The sequence below is a fragment of the Vulpes vulpes genome, chromosome 1 (assembly GCF_048418805.1).
Source record: "Vulpes vulpes isolate BD-2025 chromosome 1, VulVul3, whole genome shotgun sequence".
Taxonomy (NCBI): Eukaryota; Metazoa; Chordata; class Mammalia; order Carnivora; family Canidae; genus Vulpes; species Vulpes vulpes.
The window spans coordinates 62,445,700-62,466,388 of NC_132780.1; the positions used below are offsets into that span (position 1 = coordinate 62,445,700).

Below are 20,689 nucleotides of genomic sequence, written 5' to 3' on the forward strand. Positions count from 1 at the left end.
ATCTCCTCCAATATCACCTCATCAGAAAGGACACACACACACACACACACACACACACACACACACTTCATTTCTTATGCTTTATAATTACTTTATTTCTTTTCAGAGCACATAATGCTACTTGAAGTCATATTATGTTTTTGTTGATTATCTCTTATCTCCATCATTAGAATTAGGTTCCACGAAGATAAGAATTTTGTTGTGTTCATCCACCTATCCCCAGTGCTTTGAAAGTGGTGCCTGACACATAGAATTGGCTTAGAAAAAAATTGCCCTTCAACAACTGCCGGAGTTGATTCTGATAACCATTATTATCTTATATCAAACAAATTAGGAAAAAGAGGATTTAGAGTAGGCTGGATTCTGGAAAGAATTCAAGAATAATACATAAGTTTGGCAATCTTGAACATGCAGTTCCTTTTCTATTAATCCAAATAAGCTAGCTTTTAATTTCAAAGCTATAATTAAGTACCTCAGGGCAGTAGAGGGTAAAGAACAAAGGACAAGAGAGCCTTGTTTCTTCTTAATTGCCCCCTCATCTCCTCCAAACCCTACACGTTTATTGAGTATACAGGGGCACTAGGAAGGAGGGAGGGTAGGGTGAGGGGGATGAAGTGCCAAACCTCCTTGGAAGAAGGGGGGAGCTGCCAACCTACCCACCCCCCACCATCATAACCTGACAGCTTCAAACAGATTTGAGTCCAAGGATTTTGGATGTGGATAAAGTTTGTAGAGCTGATTCATGCTTGAGAGGCTTGTTCAATTATTTTATCCACTCAACCGGCTATGAATTAAGTGATGACCCAGCTGAAGGACCCAGCACCAACATCTTCTGTAATATGGCATCTACACCCATCTTTTCTGTGCTCTACGTCCCCTGCTAACACAAAGGAATATTATTTAGAGTTATATTATTAGTCCCTAACTTATGCTTTATACTTAATATTTTTTGGCTTACACCATTCTCAGTCATCATTTTCTCTGACATACAGAGATGAGTTTATGCTGTATAAATTGTGTCTAATGCAAATAGCTTCCTATTTTATGTTTTTTTCACCCACAAAAATATCCATACTTATAACCAGACAACAAACCATTATAAAATACTATGTAGTAAATTTGGGGTAGGGTTCCATAAGCAAGAATTATCTCCCAAACTCCTTTTACCACATTATGTTTTCATAATTTATATATTTCAGAAGTGTTATGCAAAATAACTACAAGACATAAAGATACCAGTTTTACATTGGAATCCATTTTCTCTATGTTCCAGAAATATTCATGATTATAAGAGGAGTTAGATATTTTGATGACCCGTTTTTGTTTATACAGAAATAGTCTAGAACTATTCCTATACAAACCAGTTTACTCATGAGATTATTTTGAAAATTAAAGATGTAAAGAATTTAAAGAATTTATGTAAAGAATTTAGCATATAATAGGCAATAATAAATATTAGGTATCGTTGATTAATAAGTGATGGCAATCCATGTAGATAAACCTATCTTATGCAGATATTATAAAATGATTCTCAAGACACTCCTTCCAATTTCTACAAACTTAAATTACAAGGAATTGTCAGTCAAAACAATATACAATATACAATGGAGGACAATAGAATAAAGCAACTTTTTAGGTAGAACAATAATTCTATTATTTCCTCAGTTTATTCTACAGTGTGAGATTAATAGAAACATTTTTCATTGATCTAACAAGAATGTACTGAGCATCTAAAATAGACCAGGTACTGAAACAGTATTAAACAACACAGGCAAGTTCCCTGTTCCCCCTGTTCTAAATTATCATGAAATAAAAGTATTAAGTGCATGTCTTACAAATGTGATGAATATCAATAAGAAATACAAGCAAATAACTGGCTCTTAAACTAAATTTGATCTGGATCAAGAAAGGACTCACTGAGGAAATGACATGACTTGGTATTTTACCTAGATGTATAAAAGTGCATTTCTTTAGAGATTTTGAAATACGAGGAACTGAAATTTCAAACTTACATATGTGGTTATAAAAGTCATCTTAGGGACGCCTGGGTGGCTCAGCAGTTGAGCGTCTGCCTTCAGCTCAGGGTGTGGTCCTAGAGTCCTGGGGTTGAGTCCCATATTGGGCTCCCTGCGAGGAGTCTGCTTCTCCTTCTGCCTATGTCTCTGCCTCTCTCTCTGTATCTCTCATGAATAAATAAATAAAACCTTTAAAAAAAAAAGTCATCTTAAGCAGTAGTTAGAAACTGCAGTTGCCACCTGATTATGGTACATAATTAAAATTACCTTGGGAAACTCCTTAAATTACCCCCTAAAATTCAGTATATTTTGTAATATTCATATGTTAGTGACAATATTGAATTTAACTGAGCTCTGTGCTTCTGGAAAACAGCAAAGGTTAAGAAATCACCTGTTCCTTTGTATTCCAGGAAATGGAAGGGTAAAGAAGGACCCTTCCCCACATGACTTAAATAAAAATTATAGGTGGCCCCCAGTTACCTGGAGTGAAACCAGACAATGTCCCCCCAAATTCCCATTCTTTGTTTCATAAATGATCAGCAGAACTGCTCATCCCCACTGATCAATGTGAACAGATGCTTCTTTTTTATTTTTAATATTTTATTTATTTATTTGAGGGAAAGAGTGCATGAGTGGAGGGGAGAGGCAGAGAGACAGGGAAAAGTAGGTTCCCCTGCTGATCAGAGATCCTGATATAGGAGCTCTATCCAAGGACCCTTGGGATATCCAAGGGATCATGACTTGAGCTGAAGGCAGCCGCTTAATGGACTGAGCCACTCAGGGGCCCCTGAACAAATGCTTCTTAAATTTTGGTTAAACCCTTCTTCTTTCCCAAGTTTCCTGAACTTGGGCTCACTCTCATCCTGAGCCAACAGACAACATTCCTCAAACAGGCTGGTCTCAGGGTAAAGCATTCTCTGAACTACCATCAGATCATGCCTCTCATCCACTTCTCTCCCCCTAATTCTTTACAGCCCATTCCTCTTTAAAAAATAAAAACCAACCATTTTTTTTCTCACTCTTGAGATACTTGCCTTCCCCAACTCAACAATAATCCTTTCAAATTAAGTCCTTATTAATCCAAATCTGTTTTTTTTTTATTTGACATTAAACACTGGAGCCCAATACAGAACCTCTCAATAAGTACAATACAATCAAGTTTTACTCCAGCATTTGAAGAGTTTAATGTTTTCTCAGTTGTTCAACAGATAAAATATTTTGTTAGCATTGGGGCACAAAAACATACATGCCTTCAGACACTATAATCACAAAGCAAGATACTGGCATAATAAAAGCTCTGAAAGTAACTGAGATTGAAGTTACAGCATAAGCCTGTCTTCCCTCCCTGACTCCTGCCAAAATATGTGCTCACTGAGTGGGATGGCTGATGGAAATCCCACCCAGATCTTTTTTCCTCCTTTTCTTTCCTTTCTCTCTCTCTCTCTCTCTCTCTCTCTCTCTCTCTCTCCCTCTCCCTCTCCCTCTCCCTCTCCCTCTCCCTCTCTCTTGTCCTACATACATATAGTCAAATTCAGGTAAGTGAAATATTAGTGGATATGTCTTTTCCATACTTTAAAACACTAAAAAATAGAAAGGGAGACAAAAGAAACAAAATGAAATGAAATCTCATCTATTAGGAACTCTTAAGAGGCTGTGTCACTCTGAAGTATTGAAGATTTGCTCTCTTAGATCTCTTTATAGAAATTTTTTCTGAATCGCATTGCATATCTTATTGCTTTATTCAACAAAGTAGTCTAAATATAACTTAACCTTTTCTTAAATGATGCACAATCATCATTGTTTGAAAATGAAATTCCACTCTAATGTAAAGTAATGATGCCTGCATGGCCTACTGTGGTGCATAGAACTATGTACTGCTGAACTTCGGTGTTCTTTCTCCTCCTCCCCTCTCCCCTACACCCTCCTTCTCCTCCCACTCTTTCTCTCCTCCTTTCTTTCTCTTCCCTCTCCTCCCCCTCTCTTCTTTCTCCTTCTTCTTTAATGGCTACTGTCTCCTTTGAGTTGCAAGAGGCCCAAGATTTTTTTAACCTCTGTCATTTCATTTGCCTATGATAGGAAACTCTTCCTCTTTCAAACGCTGCTTTTTATATGCTTTAGATTCTGGAAGCAGTGGAGGAAAGAAAGAAATTTCCATACTTCTAGGACCTGTTCCAGAGTGTTCCAACTCTCAGGGTAGGCTCCAGGAACTTCTCTCTGTGAGAGACTATTTATCTATGAGTAAATTGTGTCAATTTTGGCATTTTGATTTTGTTGTTCCCACCTTGGCTGTGCAGAGCTCTCTTTATTTCCTGACTTCCAGCCATGTTCCAAATGTCAAAAAAAAAAAAAGTAAAATATACAGAAAAGAACATCTTAGAAGAGCATCGTGATGACACGGTGAAAGCTGCTTTTTAGAGAATTTGAAGGAGCAGGCTAACAAATCATATGAAATGATTTGATTGGAAAGAGCAATTCCCTATTAAATTTCCAAATCCATATTTTTTAATAAATAGAAAGATCTGGAAATGTCATTTAATGGAAAACAAACACCAGACTTGGAGCAAAGTACTTGGTTCAAACTAAGGACCTGTCATGTATTAGCTGTGTAACTTTAAGTAAGTGATTTATCTATACTAATTTTTAGTTTCTTAACTATAAAGTGGGAATAGGAATACTTGCTTTACACATGACAATGCTGCTGTCAAGATCAAAAGTAGTAACATATTTTCAAAGTGGCTTCTAAACTGTAACAGTATTAAAAGTAAATGGTCTATCTAGCTAACACCATCTGTCATGGACAAAATATCTATTTACAAGTTTTTTGTGACTCAAACCTAGCATATCCTCTATATCCATGTCCCTAAATTCCCTGATGATATAAGCACCTAGAGCAGCGGTTCTCAAATATTAATTGACACAAATCATGTTAACATGCATAATGAAATGCAGATTCAGATTTGGAGGCCTGGTGACCAAATGGAGATTTTCTTAACAAGCTTCCAAATGATGCAAACATAATCCACCTGGAGGCAGTTTGCAACTGGTCTGGTATTATGTTAGGACTGAAAAATCCTCAACCTTGCCCAGACCTATAGAAATAGAATTGACATTTAGCAAGATAACCTGGGATTTGCATGCAGCTTAAAGTTTAAGAAGCATTTTCATAGTTGATAATAGTGACGCTCAAAGTTAGACATGCGAATTCTCAAACCCTCCTCCACCTAGACTGCAGAGGTCTCAGAGGGAAATGAGGAACAGATTACTAGAAACTGGAAGAAAGGTGATCCTTCTTATAGAGCGGCAAAGAATTTGGCTGAATTATGTTCTAGTGTCTTGTGAAAGGTAGAACTTTTGAGCAGTAAAATTGGACATTAGTGGAGGAGATTTCTAAGCAGAGTCTTGAAGGTACAGCTTGGCTCCTCCTTACTGCTTTAATAAAATTCCAGCAGAGAGAGATGAATTGAAGAAGGAAGCGTTAAATATATAGGAACAAGAACTTGTAGATTTGAAATATTCTAAACCTACTCACATTGCAAAAGAATGAAAAAGCTTGTTCTGAAGAGAATGCTAAGGGTATGGCTGAGCAGCCACTTGATAAAGAGATCATAGATGTGGCTCATGGATTTAATCAGTCATCTCAGCAGAAGCCAGGAATAGAGATGGGATTATGCCAGCAGAGATACTGCCAGTTTGGACCAAAAGAACAAAGTAGAATAGAATGAAGGAAGGCTATCATACTTCTGGAATTCTATAAGGATGCAACCCTTGAGCTATTTGGCTATAAACATGCTTTATCCTTCAAGAAAAGAGAAAAATGGCCCTAATGGAGATTCAGAGATCGTCAGGGTCACTAACTCAATTTCAATAAGTCAGATGGCCTCTGCCCAATATGAAGATGTGACCCCTGATTAGGGTCCAGGAGGCAGGGCATCAAACTAGAGAGGATTATTCTCAAGATTTAAGATCTAATAAAATTTGCCCTGTGAGGTTTTGGACTTGCTTGGGATTCCTTCCTTCTTTTTCTACTTTTTGGAATGAGAATGTCTATCCTATGCTTGTCCTGTCGCCATACTTTGGAAGGACATAACTTGTCTGGTTTCACAGGTTCACAGTGAGAGAGAAGAATTTTGCCACAGGATGAATCATACCTCACGTCTCACCCATATCTGATTTAGATGATATTTAGGTGAGACTTTAGAATTTGGAGTTGATGCTGGAATGAGTTAAGACTTTAAGGGCTGTTGGGATGGAATAAATATGTTTTGCATATAATAAGGATATGAATTTGGTGGGTACCAGGGGAAGAATGCTGTGGACTAAATTGTGTCCCCCAAATTCATTTGTTGAAGTTAGTCAATGTGACTATATTTGGAGATAGGGTTTTTCAGAGGTGCTTAAGATTAAATGAAGTCTTAAGAAAGGGGCCTTAATCTAATAGGATTTGGAGTCAGAGGAAGAGATTTCCCCCCCACCTACAGGTATGTGCAACAAGAAAAACCATGTAAGAACATGATGAAAATTCAGCTATCTGAAAGCTAGGAAGAGGGCCCTCTCCAGGAAATGAATCAGTCAACACCTTGATCTTGGACTTCCCAGTCTCCAGAATTGTGAGAGGTAAATGTCTGTGTTTAAGCCATCCAGTCTGTGAAATTTTGTCATAGCAGCCTGAGCAGACTAAGTCAGCAATCAGGAGGGAGATATGATGAGGTGTGAAGGATGAATAGGAGTTAACTATGTGAAGGGAATAGGGGAAGAAGACAGTTCCAGAGGGAGGGAACAGCATATGCAGAGGCCTGGAGGTAGGAAGCAGCAAGGCACATTCTCAGGGGACTAAAAGAAAGAGGATTTAGCTGGGTAGTGGGGCAGTGTGCAACATGATCAAATTTTAATATTTAAATATTTAATTTATTTTGGGGGGGTATGTGCAAGCAGGTGGAGGGGCAGAGAGAGAGGAGGAGAAACAGAATATGAAACAGACTCTGCTCTGAGCATAGAGCCAACACGGGCCTTGATTGCACAGACCCCAAGATCATGACCCCAGTCAGTTGGGTGTCTAAATTAAAAGTTTAGACACCCAACTGACTGAACCGCCCAGGTGCAGGATCAGATTTTACATTTGGAAAAGAATGGGGAAAAGTGCAGGTAGACAAAATAGATTGTTGTGGTCTCAGTGAGATATAATGGTGACTCAGGCTAAGGTGTTGATGGTGATAGTGATAAAGCTGGAGAGAAGTGGATAGACTCGAGGGATATTTCAGAAGGAAAATCAATAACATTTAGTGGTAGATTAGATGTGGGGGAGAGAGAGAGGGATTATCAAGGATGTACCCTGGATTTTTGACTTGTTCAACTGGATAAATGATGCTGCCATTCACTGAGCATTTAAGTGCTGTGTCTGTTAAGATACAACTAACATATGCAAGTTATATAAGTGAACTCTGACTAAGTGCAAGAAAATGGAGAAGAGATGCTGTGATGAACTCAACCAAATCAAAGGCTGCTGGAGCACAAGACCCAGAAGCCAGATAGGAATCAAACCAGGTCCAGAAGTCCAAGAATCAGTGATAAGAAGAAGTGGCTTTTGACAAGAATCATCTGGCCAGAATACCCCGGACACTGCAAGAATCATGCCACCATAACCAAATATAAACCCTCATACCATCTTCATTTATGTGTTCCATTTTCAAATTTACACTCCAAGGTAGTAGTCTATCTGGAGAACTCCAGATAATGTCTCTTCCCCCCTCTAGTTCCATTGTGATATATATTCTTTACCCCGAAAGCTAAATTTTAGGACTAACCATCACTGATAAGCCATATATATTATACTGTAGTATAGAGTAGTATAGAGAGAAGAACTCTTCACCAAACCAGTAGATTTTGACTGGAGAAATAAAATATGATCTTAAGGGACTGTTCTTCTATTTAAACACCGAGGATTCTGTGATCAATTATTCAACTGGCAAAGATTCCCATAGTCACCCCCATTTTAGACCCTGCTGCCATTATAGTAACAGGCATCATTCCTCCAGTGGTGAGTGACCTATCTGGCTTCTACCACCTTCGGGACTTACTGTTTCTACTGAAATCAGAAAACCCATTTCTATTTTAGCTACTCCCATAGCCTCTAAAGGATAACCTCTACACCCCTTTTGTGATATGCCAATGGATGTCTCAAAACCCTAGTAAATGGAATGTCCTCTAGGATTGATTGAGGAATGTATTTAATGGATAGTTGAACAGGACGCCTATGATAAATCGAATCCAGCATTCCAATCTCCCAATTATTTGAATTATTTTCTCTACATTATTCTAAGACATTTCTGACATCTCAAGTTCATTTTTAAGTCTAGTTTAGTGTTACCCAGACCAGCTTCTTTCCATCATACAGTATCAGGAATTAGGAATCTCCTAAAAGTGAACTTGTATCAATAACTACATTCAGCCTAATTTAAAATTGTCCATTTTTGGTCATATACATTTAAATTATCTTATTATATATATTCTCCAAATTATTGCTGATGTGAGTTGGTAATGTCCTCTAATATTTTGATGTCTAAGCCTTCTCTTTCTGGATTTCACTTTTATAATTGGTATCCTGGGGCTTTCTGTGTTCTAACTCTGAATACAAGTCTGCAAATAATTCTAATTCCCTCTAGCAGCATAACTGCCTCATTTAAGGGAATAATGTCACATGTTGATTCCATAAACTCTTTGTATCTTTCTAACAAAGCCCTCCCTTCCCCTTTTGTTATTAGCTGAAGGAGACCAGTAATGCTTTCTATTATTTGCAATCAGAAGCATCTTATAAAACCAAAGAATTTAGAACCAGGAAATAGAGTATTATAGAAAAGCATGAAAGCCTCTTTTTTTTTTAAGATTTTATTATTTATTTATTTATTTATTTATTTGAGACAGAGAGAGAGAGAGAGAGAGACAGAAATAATGACAGAGATAGCAAGAGAGAGCATGAGTGGGAGCGAGAGGGAGAAGCAAGCTCCTCACTGAGCAGAGAGCCCAATGTGGGGCTCAATTTCAGCACTCAGGGATCATGACCTGAGCCAAAGGTAGATGTTTAACCAACTCAGCCACCCAGGCACCACTGTATGAAAGCACCCTTGATGTTATCGGAAGATAATCTGAAAGCTCATGGTATACAATGACCAAAAGGTAATTAAATTATCATCTTTAGTCACTTGCCCTCTGGTACCCAATAGGGATAAAATCTGGGGGGACATTGTTGCCACTACCAGTGAAGGATTTGACCAAGTCAGTGACTACTGGTAGAAGTTAGGTTTTTTTTAAATAGCATCAGAAATCTTTAAAAAAGAGATAAATTCAAATACCTAAATATTTGGCTCATGGTATGAACTAAAACCTGGGAACATCTGGTGACTGTTCTAGAAGTGACTATTCTAGTTCTGACTGAAAGAACCTTTCATCTCTGGCAAAACCTAGGCCAAAGTCAGACTTTCATCACTCTCAGCTTAATGTCAGAGCTTAATGTCCATCTATCTAGTTCTGACATGCAAATAATATAGTGAACAAGTGGTATCAAAAGAATTTGGATGAGGGCATAAGGAAAGACCCCTCCCAAGTAAGTACCCTTGTCTTCAAAAGCAATCCCTACTTTTCTGACTAATCAGGCTTCAGAAACCAACAAGAACCTTGTCATTCTGGAACTCCTAGTACCACAGAGGATCATAAACATCTTTTAGGAGGAATAATTTGGCCAGAATCAGTTACTTGAGAGGCAAAGAGGCAATAGGAAAGGCTATATGCTATGAACTGGCTGTCTCGACATGGAAGAGGATGAGGATCAAACTCTTTTAGGTTCAATTATGGAAGGTGGAAAATTTCCTCTTCTCAGGACCTGGAAAGGCAATGTTGGAAGGAGAAGAGTCTAAGAAAAGAGGCAGATGTCAATTAGAGATATGTTGAGATTGAAATGTTTGAGACATATGAAAAAAAGAAGCAGGTAACTAGATCGACAGATCTAAAACTGTAAGAGGCCCAGACCAGACGTATTAATTTAAAAATATCTTATACATTGGGTTGCCCGAGTGGCTCAGCTCAGTGTCTGCCTTTGGCTCAGGTAATGGTCTCAGTGTCCTGGGATTGAGCCCTGTGTCAGGCTCCCTGCTCAGCCTGCTTCTCCCTCTTCCTCTGCCCTAACCCCCACCCCTGCGCATGCTCTCTCTCTCTCTTTCTCTTTCTCTCTCAAGTAAATAAGTAAAATCTTTAGAACTATGTATCTTGCATATGTATGCTAAATGAAGCAATGGTTCTGAATGACAGTAGGTAGAAAGAGAGTGAAGATAAAGAAGATGTGGAATTCCAGCGCTGAGCCTTAAGGAGATGCCTACATTTAAAGGTCAAGAAAAGGATGAATAAGCAAGAAACAAAAGAATTGATCAGAGGTGTTGAAAACCAAGAGATTGTTGTGTCACAGAAATCAAGGGAAGGATGTTTCAAAAAGCATTGTTGAATGCTCCTGAGATGTGAAGTCAAATGAAAATTTTAAATGATCTCAGGACTTTAGGATGTGGAGGACACTGGTGACCTTCATTAGAGCTTGTTTTCATGGAGTGACGAGCCTAGAAGCCAGACTGGAGTAGGTTGAGCAATGAGTGGGAGGTGAGGAACTGTAGACAGCTGGTGTCATTAACAACTACTTGAAGAAATGTGGCTGCAAAGAGAGAGAAGGACAGAGTAATACCTGAAGGGAGGGGAGGGTTTTTGTGGATTTTTTTTTTTTTTGGTCTTTATAGTTGAAGAAACTTTATTGCATTTAAAATAAAAAAGGAGGGGATCCCTGGGTGGCACAGCGGTTTGGCGCCTGCCTTTGGCCCAGGGCGCGATCCTGGAGACCGGGGATCAAATCCCACGTCGGGCTCCCAGTGCATGGAGCCTGCTTCTTCCTCTGCCTATGTCTCTGCCTCTGTGTGTGTGTGTGTGTGTGACCATCATAAATAAATAAAAATTTTTAAAAAAATCAAAAAGGAAGCATGTAGAAAGCAAGATTGAATATACATAAGAGAAAATGAATAATACGTAGTATAATGTTATGGAGAAAGTAAGAGGCTTTCAAGTCCAAAGCACAGGGGGTGGGTTAGTCTCAGCCAGGAGGAGATAGTCCCTCTGTTGGAAGGAGATGGGAGACCCTGTGCAGAAATGTATATTTTGTGTTTGAAATAGAAAAGATGAGAGAGTGCTCAAAAGTTGGCTGCTATTTTCTCTGTAAAGGAAGAATAGCATCTGCTGAGCATGAAGGTGCTAGAGTTGAGTTTTTCAGCCTCAACATTATTGACATTTTGGACCAGATAATTCTGTATTATGTGGGTCTTTCCTGTGTGTTATTAGATGTTGAGCAGCACTACCCCACCCCTGTCCTTCCAGCTATGACAATCAAAACTGTCTTCAGATATTGACAAATATCCCCTAGGGGCTGGGGTTGGGGGACAAAATCACCCCCAGTTGGGAATTACTGGGCTAGAGAGAGTAGAAGAAAATGGAAAAGGTCTGAAAGTGTTGTGTTGGGTGGGATAGTAAATTGACCAAGTAGATTCAGGAGGCTCAAAGGGCAGTCTCCAGGCCCAGTTGAAGTTGTATACGGATCGGTGCAATCAGTCCACCATATTGTACTTTTTCTACCAAGGCCTGGCAGCTGGGGCACAGGCACTGAAAAGGTAGAGATTTGTGTTTCCCAGGGATTGAGGTTTTTGCCAGAGAAATGTGACAAAAAGACAGAAGGACAAAAGGTTTATAGGATATTGGCAAAATATTTATTGAAATTATGAATTACAGAATCGAAGCAGGTTGGGGGGGGCAAAGGGCAAATGAAGAAATTATCTTTTTAAAGAAGAATGTTGTAGGGGGGCCCAGGTCGCTCAGTTAGTTAAGCATCTGCCTTTGGCTGAGGTCATGATCTCAGGGTCCTGGGATCGAGCCCCACATTTGTGGGCTCCCTGCTCAGTGGGAGTCTGCTTCTCTCTCTCCCTCTGCCCTTCCTTCCACTCATTCTCTTTCTCTCTCAAATAAATAAAATCTTTAAAAAAAGAAGAATGTTGTAATAAGTTTAAAAGCTAGAAATGATTTTGGCCTAAACACCTCTGACATCCATAGATAGACAGACATGTGTGCCTGCACACACACACATGCGCGCGCACGCACACACACACATGCGCGCGCACACACACACACACACACACACACATACATATTTATTTCAAAAACAGTTTTACATCATCACTTCTTCCTGTGTTAAATTAAGGACATGAGAATAAATAAAAATAATGAGTTCCATTTACTTTGTATCCCAATTTCAACACATTGTTTCTGTGTTCAGTTTCTCCTGAACTTGATCTGAAAGCTGCTGCAATTTTACATTTGCATTTCAAATTTCCAAGTCCCTTATTTTGCTACAGGTAATGCATAAACAGCATGGCACTCATGAAATGACAAAGGACTCTGTTTTTACTTAAGATTGGTCACTAAAATGTCTTGAAAGGCTGTTGTAGAGCAGTGCCCAGAATTAAACCTTTGTTTTTTAGAAAGACCAGTAACACTGAAGAAGGAAATTAACCACAACAAAGTCTATTTTGAGAGGTAGAGAGAACCAATAAGCCAATTTCTTTTAACTGTACATACCATGTGAGGGGTAAGGCAAAACAAAACAACAATAGCCAAAAAAAAAAAGCCAACAATCCTATTTTAAATTGAACTAAAAACTCCCAAAGAGGAAAGCAATTCATAACCAAAACTGAAAAGTAGCTACATCTTTTAATCAATCAAACCGGGTTTGGGTAACCTGAACCTGCAGAAAAAGAGCTGAAGCAGTATGGAGAACAGCTAATGCTAAGAAAAGTGCTCTTTGACCAGTTCAGATAATTCTTTCTACATGCCAAATTTCTGTAGCTTGAAAAAGAAATTGTTTAACTGTTTTACATTGATGTGTTCAAAATTCTTTTGCCTTTAGATGTATGTTTTCTAATGACAAGGAAGATATAAGATATATTAAATATGATTGTGAGGAGGGAAGAATTGGTTTCCTTTTTCCTTAATTTCTCCCCAAATTTTTGCAAAAAACATGTCTCTGCACTAAAATAGAAGTTACCACATTTTAATGATTTGGCATCAAGAGGAAGTAGAGAAATAGGTGGTCAGCATAAACAGAAAACTGTAGTGAATAGAAAGAGAGAATCAGTGATAAAACCTCTTCCATTGTTTTCATGTTAAGTAAGAAAATTTAGAGCTTTAGCAAATGCATTACACATCTGCTTTCAAGGTCAAGTGGGAAAGAGGGGTATTACTCACTACAAATAGTTTTTAAGGGCAAGACGGAGGAGAAGGGAAGAAAACCAGAAGAAAAAAAAAAGTTTATTGGAACATACTGAAAGGGCACACTCTGCTGCTTTATGAGACATGAGCACACTGTTAAGTAAAAATTTTTGGTTTTTCTTCTTTTGTTGGTCCATATCTCCTAAGTTTTCTATAGTAAATGTTTTATATTTGTGATAAGAATATAAAATTGTAAAAATATTAAAGGCAGAATCAATTTAAGAGGGAAAAAATTTAAGTTTAATGGGAGTATGAATACTATAAGAAAGCAGAAAAATTTTAAATTTCTCAGGATGTCCTGATATTTACTATTTCTTGAAGGCATACAGCATACTGGTTTTTATTTTGGTAGGATTAACTAAACACAGAAGAGCCATATATTGATTCTGCTATGAATTTGATACTAGGTCTATTAAATATCCATAATTTCTTTACAAAATAGAATAGTCAGTTCTTCAAAATATTTTTCAGCCAAAGATATTGCTGATGACAGATATGACTGTTAATAGATAGAATAAATACAAATTCTATCTCTCTCATCTTCCCAGTGATTCTTGTATTAGAATTCTGATCATAGGATCTCCAAGTACTTAATAATAATTAATATTAGTAAATAATACTATTATATTAATACTCAATATTATTTTAATACACACATAGTATTTTATTGAATTTAATATAAGTTAATATTGAATTAATCATGAAAAATATTTAAATATATGATATAATGATTAATACTATTGATTATTAATAGCTGTTATAATATGTTATAGTTGTAGAACATTTTCTGATATGCATATGATATATAATTTGATCTTCACAACAACCCTTTCAATTAGGAGTCCCCATGATTTTACAGAAGAAATTGAGGCTAAATGTTTGAATAATCCACAGAAATGAGAGCTAGTTTTAAAAATAGGTCTTCTGATTCTTAATCTAACTCCTGTGCCCCTGCATCATTTTGCTTAGTTTAAGCTGCCTACTCTGAGCAGCTTAAATTCTCAATTCTCCTGGAAACATTTTGGTCACTACAGTGCTGTGAGGTACAGTTAACTTAATAGTAATTTTCCACACATCAAAAAATATGAAAACTATTACTTGTCTATGTTTTACTTAATAGGAAAGAGTGTGGAGTATAGAAGTGATTCATAAGTTAAAAACATTCCCTTGGTTTGACTACTCAATAAAAGTATGTATTTCTCAAGCTGAGGAATTGTAGCATTTTCCTTGTGGTCTTGAAAATGTTTCCTGACTTTATACACTCTACTTGCTAATTTTTAAGCTTAAATATTTAATAGTACTATATAATATGGTGTCAACTTTATTTGTTATTTTTATTTATTTTTGCTTAAGGTATTCCATGGCTCTTGAAAAAAGATTTCTTATAAACTTGCTCTGAAAGGAAAACATTATTTTTTTAGTTGTTTTATTCAAATATAATTCACATACTATAAAATCCATACCATAAAAATCACTCATTGGGAGTGTACAATTCAGTATTTTTTAACATATTCACAGAGCCACGCAACTGTCATGACAATTAATCTTAGAACATTTTTTTCATCTCCCATTAGTGAGAGATTTCTTTCACCCTTTAGTGGGTGAGAGATTTCCCGTAGGACCCCAGTTCAAGACAATCACTAATTTACTTTCTGTTCCTATGGATTAGCTATTCTAGACATTTCTTTAAATGGGACCATAGCATATGTGGTCTTTTGTGACTGCAATCTTTAACTTAGCATAAAGTTTTCAAGGTTCTTCCATGTTGCGGTTTGGGTCAGTAGTTCATGCCTTTTTATTGCTAAATCATATTTCATTGTATGGATGTACCATATTTTATCAGTTGATAGACATTTATGTCGTTTGCACCATAGGCTGTTATAAATAATGCTGCTTTGTGTGATGAATAGTGCTATTATGAACAGTCATGGACAGATTTTTATGTACACAGATATTTTCATTTCTCTTGGGTATATACTTAGCACTGAATTGCTGGTTCATTTGGTAACTCTATATTTACCCTTTTAAAAAACTGCCAGACTATTTTCCAAAGCAGCCGCACCATTTTACATTCCCACCAGCTGTGTATGTGAACTTAAAACACTTTTGCAAGGAGAGGGAAATGATGATGCTACACACACTTAATAAAAGGTACTTAAGGGAACATTATATATAGCCTATTAGTTAATTGAAAAGTTTCACAAATTTACATTTATTTCCTAACTTTCTTCTTATAGTCATTTATTCTACCTTATGAACTCCCATGGAATAAAAGAAATTAGCTCTAGGATTACTTAAGTAAACTAAATTCCTTATAATGGCTACTTACTTTTAAGAATATTGAAATTAATTTCTTGATAGGGATATATGTGAATTTCGATTTTAAGAATATAAAATGGGCTCTCTTTGCCACATCTACTGCAAGAATAAAGTCCATTCTCAGCAATTAGACTGTTGACATTCCAGAAGATGTTGACATCACTCTGAAGGGACGCACTGTTATTGTGAAGGGCCCCAGAAGAACTCTGCAAGAGGACTTCAATCACATCAATGTAGACTCAGTCTCCTTGGAAAGATAAAGAAGAGACTAAGTTGACCAATGGTGGGAAATACAAAAGAACTAGATGCTGTTCCCACTATCTGTAGTCATATGCAAAATATGGTCAAGGGTGTTACACTGGCCTTCCATTATAAGATGAGGTCTGTGTGCACTCACTTCCCCATCAACACTGTTATTCAGGAGAGTGGTTCTCTTGTTGAAATCCAAAATTTCTTGCATGAAAAATACATCCACAGGGTTCGGATGAGGCCAGGTGTTGCTTGTTCAATATCTTAAGCCCAGAACGATGAGTTAATGCTTGAAGGAAATGACACTGAACTTGTATCAAATTCAGTTGCCTTGATTCAGCAAGCCAACAGTTAAAAACAAGGACATAAGAAAATTTGGGGATGGTGTCTAAGTTTCTGAAAAAAGAACAATTCAGCAGGCTGATGAATAAGATCTAAGTTGTCCAGCCAGAGAAACAGCAACATGCCAGATGATTTTTCAGACTTATTTGTGATATTTTAAAGATGCAATAACAGCTGGATTGATTTGGGGCTTTTTCTTAAACCAATATTCTTTCCAATTTGGAAAGTCAGCCATTCAGAAGTCATTTGTAGTGTGCCAAGAACAGTAACAGAAATAATAGAACAGGAGTTTTGTTTTGTTTTGTTTTTTCCAGTAAAACTTCATGAGAGAAGTTCTTTTAATTTGTTTGGGTTTGTTTTTTTTTTTTGATGGAATATTAAGGGTATTTCAGCAAGAGAAATATGGTACCAGCAACAGGCAATACCATGTGGCCGTTCATCATTGGATGTAGAACTTTTGGGGCTGATTTTGAAGGTATCTAACTTTGCAGAGGCATGGACTTGAATATTTGTGAGGTCAGTGTGCCTGGGTCACTTGTCTATATACCAGTAGCTTTCTGTGAAAAACAGCTGAGGAGTGGAACAAAGTGATAAGCCTTAGTAAGGTTAATTTATGTTCATGATAAACGTGGTTGTTGTGTCCAAGATCCTCTCAATCTTAATCTCTACCCTCCCTCAGCCATTTATTCCCAAACGCTAGACCTTGATATTTTTAGAAACTGACACCCTTTCCATAATCTCCTAATTCCATGTGTCATTTTTAAAATATGTTACCATACTACAGTAATTTAGCAGTGGTTCCCCTCTCCACCCGCCCCCCCACCACCCCACTTCCTGCAGTTTTCCCCATCTCACTTGATGGGAACTCCAACCTTCCAATTTCTCAGGCAAAATAACAATATTCAACCTTGATTTCTTTTACACACCACACATTCAATCCATCAGTAAGGTGCAGGCTTTGCCTTCAAAGTAAGGTGTGTTTAAAGACTTAAAGAAATTAAGAAAAAGAGCAACCACCTAGAATATATGGAGAGAACTTGATTTAAAGTGAACCAACTGGCTTTTTTTTTTTTTTAAGAAGTTAATCTTTTTTTTTTTTTTTAAATTCATTTATGATAATCACACACAGAGAGAGAGAGAGAGGCAGACACACAGGCAAAGGGAGAAGCAGGCTCCATTCACCAGGAGCCCGACGTCCCCGGGCTCCCAGGTCTCCAGGATCGCGCCCTGGGCCAAAGGCAGGCGCTAAACCGCTGCACCACCCAGGGATCCCTTAAGGAGTTAATCTTTGGTTTGATGATGATGGTTACATTTTTAAGAAATATGAGCAAAATGGTCAACTATCATTTGCTTTGAAATATTTGAAGTGGGATTGGGGAAGGCACTGGATGAGGTTCTAAATGAAACAGATTACCTATAAATCGGTATTTGTTGAAACTGGAAAAAATAAAGAATATAAAATGGATGACAAGTTTAGGCACCTGATATTTCATTTCTTGTTCATTACTGTTCAAGCTATGATAGCATCATAATAGTGAAATAAATTATACACATTTCATATGTAGGAGAAACTGGAAACCTAACAATCTCAGTGGATGTTGAAAAACTATTTATAATCTAAGAGCTAGATTAAGTATCTCAAACTCAACACATTTTAAGTTTAGTAATTTGTAGAAACCCTACCTGCCAGTTCCAGACCATTAAATCCACCAGATTTGTGGGTCATTAGTTTGGAATTCTTCCCTTCACTTTTCCTATGTTAATTTCAAAATGTCCCTCTCTTTCCCACAGTCCAGACCAGTATTCATTGTACTAAACAAATAGACTACTGGTTAAAAAATTCAGCAGATACAATTTGTTCAGGAACAATCTGCAACATAGATCTGCTTTAACCTTAGCCCCCAGTGAATTTACCTATTGCAGAATGCTCCAAGTGAACTTGAAAAATAAGCTCAGTGGACAAAGAACCATAGCTGAATTCCTAACCATTTACAGAAACCCAGGCCTAAGACAAAGTTCTGCCTGGAAGGACAATGTGCAAGTCCGAATATGTAGTGCAAACAGCACAATTATTTTGCAATGAGATTGGGAAGCCAAGTGCTGTTGTGTCATAGTTGTAGATCATTTCTCCAAAACAGGAACAAGCACATGTGGTTTCATTTCATTTTATTTCATGAAAAAAATTTCAGTTGGGCAGAATAATGTGTTGTGACTTTTCTCTTCTGGAGTTTACTTGGTCTTTCTGGAACACTGTATGATCTTTTAAGGGACAGAGAATGAATGAAGAGGGGGTTTTGTTTTAAGAAAAAGAGATTTCTTTTAAAATGTATCTAATGAATTTAAAACTGCGGAAACATTTTATACTTTTCTCTGGCCATAGAAAGAAACTTTTTCCTTTCCTTTCACTCAGTTGAAATAATATACTCTCCTCAAGTCATAAAATTCAAAGGTTTTTATATACAAGGGCTCTTTTTGCCCTGAATCCTTGGTTTCCTGATTCTTCGAGCACTGAGCAGTAATATCATTCTTCTCAGTTTGAGACTTTGCCATCGTTCACATTTTCTAAAGGCTTAAAGGACTATCAAGTCGGTTAGTTGGCAAACTTTTGGGTCCTATTTATATAAAGATTGGAGACACTTGTAGGACTCTCTGCCTACCAAATCTGAGGCTGTTCCTCTGACTTTTCTCATGGATTTTACTTAAACAGAGTACAGAAGTTGGTAAGTGACAACCATGTGAAGAACCACATAATCCTAAATTTCTTGCTTACCACACTTTTCTGGTTCTTCCTTTTAAGAATCCTCTAGACACGGTTCTTTGACTACACCAGACACTAAGTCCCTTTTTAGGAAAGGAGAAAAATTGAATTAAATTTCTCGAATGCCTATTGTGCCAGACACATCAGTTATATCATTTAATCTAAGAGCCATAGCAATGCTACAGATGAAGAATGGGAGATGTAGAAGGTCAGTGACTTATCACCCATGGTCACACAGCCAAGGACATGCATGTCCTCTATAATAAATCACTCTCTCATTCAAACTTCTGCCCACTTCACTCAGAAAAATCTCTCCTTGTACTTCTCTCTTTTAGTCCTTTTGTTAATCAAGTCAAAGCAAAACAAAGCAAAAACATCCTAAAAGTAATTCTAGTGATAGACTTGAAACCAAAAGAAAGCTTTATGTAATGAAGGAAAACTATACCTAAGAACTTCCATGAACCTTTCTGACCTTGAAAGCAGGTTTAGAATCTTTCTGAAATAATCATTCTATCTCCTTTTCTTTCAAATAAATGTTTGTCCTTAGGCTCCAACATTCAAGATAAATAAAACACTTTCTAATTTAATGCTACTTTGATTACTGCTAGCATTGCAACAGTGTTTTTCCAACATTTTTTTATTCCCTAGAGTATTAGATCTTTGTAGAGTAGACTACAACCCAAAAGCACCATTTATAACTTTGTTTCTATGGAGAGGAGCACTCTGAAAGTTCCAAAGAGCTAATGTACAAATACTCAGTGGAACACAATGTTTTTAAGTTGGGGACTGCTCATATTTATGAAATGAGTGTTTAAAACAAAAACAAATGTTTTAATAGGGACATGTAGGGACAGAGGGGTCTCATTGATTCAGCCTCTTACCGCCCCCTCCCACACATACACAGAGATGATTGGAGTCCTATAAAAATAATCTATTATACAGCCAGTTCCAAAGTAAATTGAGGAATGGGAGAAAAGAACCAGAGATGTAACTGTAGCTCGTGAAATGACCACAAATATTACTGATAGTTTATTTAGTAACTTTGGTTAATTCCTATCTTAATAAACTTCATGTAAAATTCAGAGTTGCCCAATGGGGGGGGGGGAGAACTATTTTTTTTTTTACATATTACATTTCTTTTAATTTTTTTTTACATTTTTTTAAAAATAAAGGCCAAAACCTATTCTGATCTGAAATTGAAGACAATTAGAAAATCAGCAACAGGAAAATGTTATCAGAAATCTGATGCTTCGGGCAATTTCAGTAGTTACACGTGTATGTTAAATGTGTTTCTTTTGTTATACTAGTCTTTATTTTAAAGTAAAAGAAAAATTCTCAAAAGTATTCTTCTGAAAACTTCTACCTAAGACCTTCTAGAAACTTCCTATTAAGAAATATTTTTGCACTTTAATTTTTTGGAATTTACAACTTTATAAAAATATTCATTCACCGTACTTTTTATAAAAACACTGTCACTTCCCCCGCCCCCGTAACTCTGTTTATAATTAATATTGTATTTAGTCTATGGCCATACCACCCTGAACGCACCCGATCTCATCTAATTATTACTATATTTAATTTTCAGCATGTTAATATAAAAGATAAATGAAATATTATTTTAAAAGCACAGAAGTCCAAGCAACCAAATGACTTGGGAATTTTTGGT

The 20,689-nt window shown here is 37.0% G+C and overlaps 1 pseudogene; it reads left to right on the forward strand.

Annotated features, from left to right (window-relative positions):
• Window positions 1-5,590: 5,590 nt before the first annotated feature.
• On the forward strand, window positions 5,591-16,354 carry LOC112922684 (large ribosomal subunit protein uL6 pseudogene; annotated as a pseudogene).
• The last annotated feature ends 4,335 nt before the right edge of the window (window positions 16,355-20,689 follow it).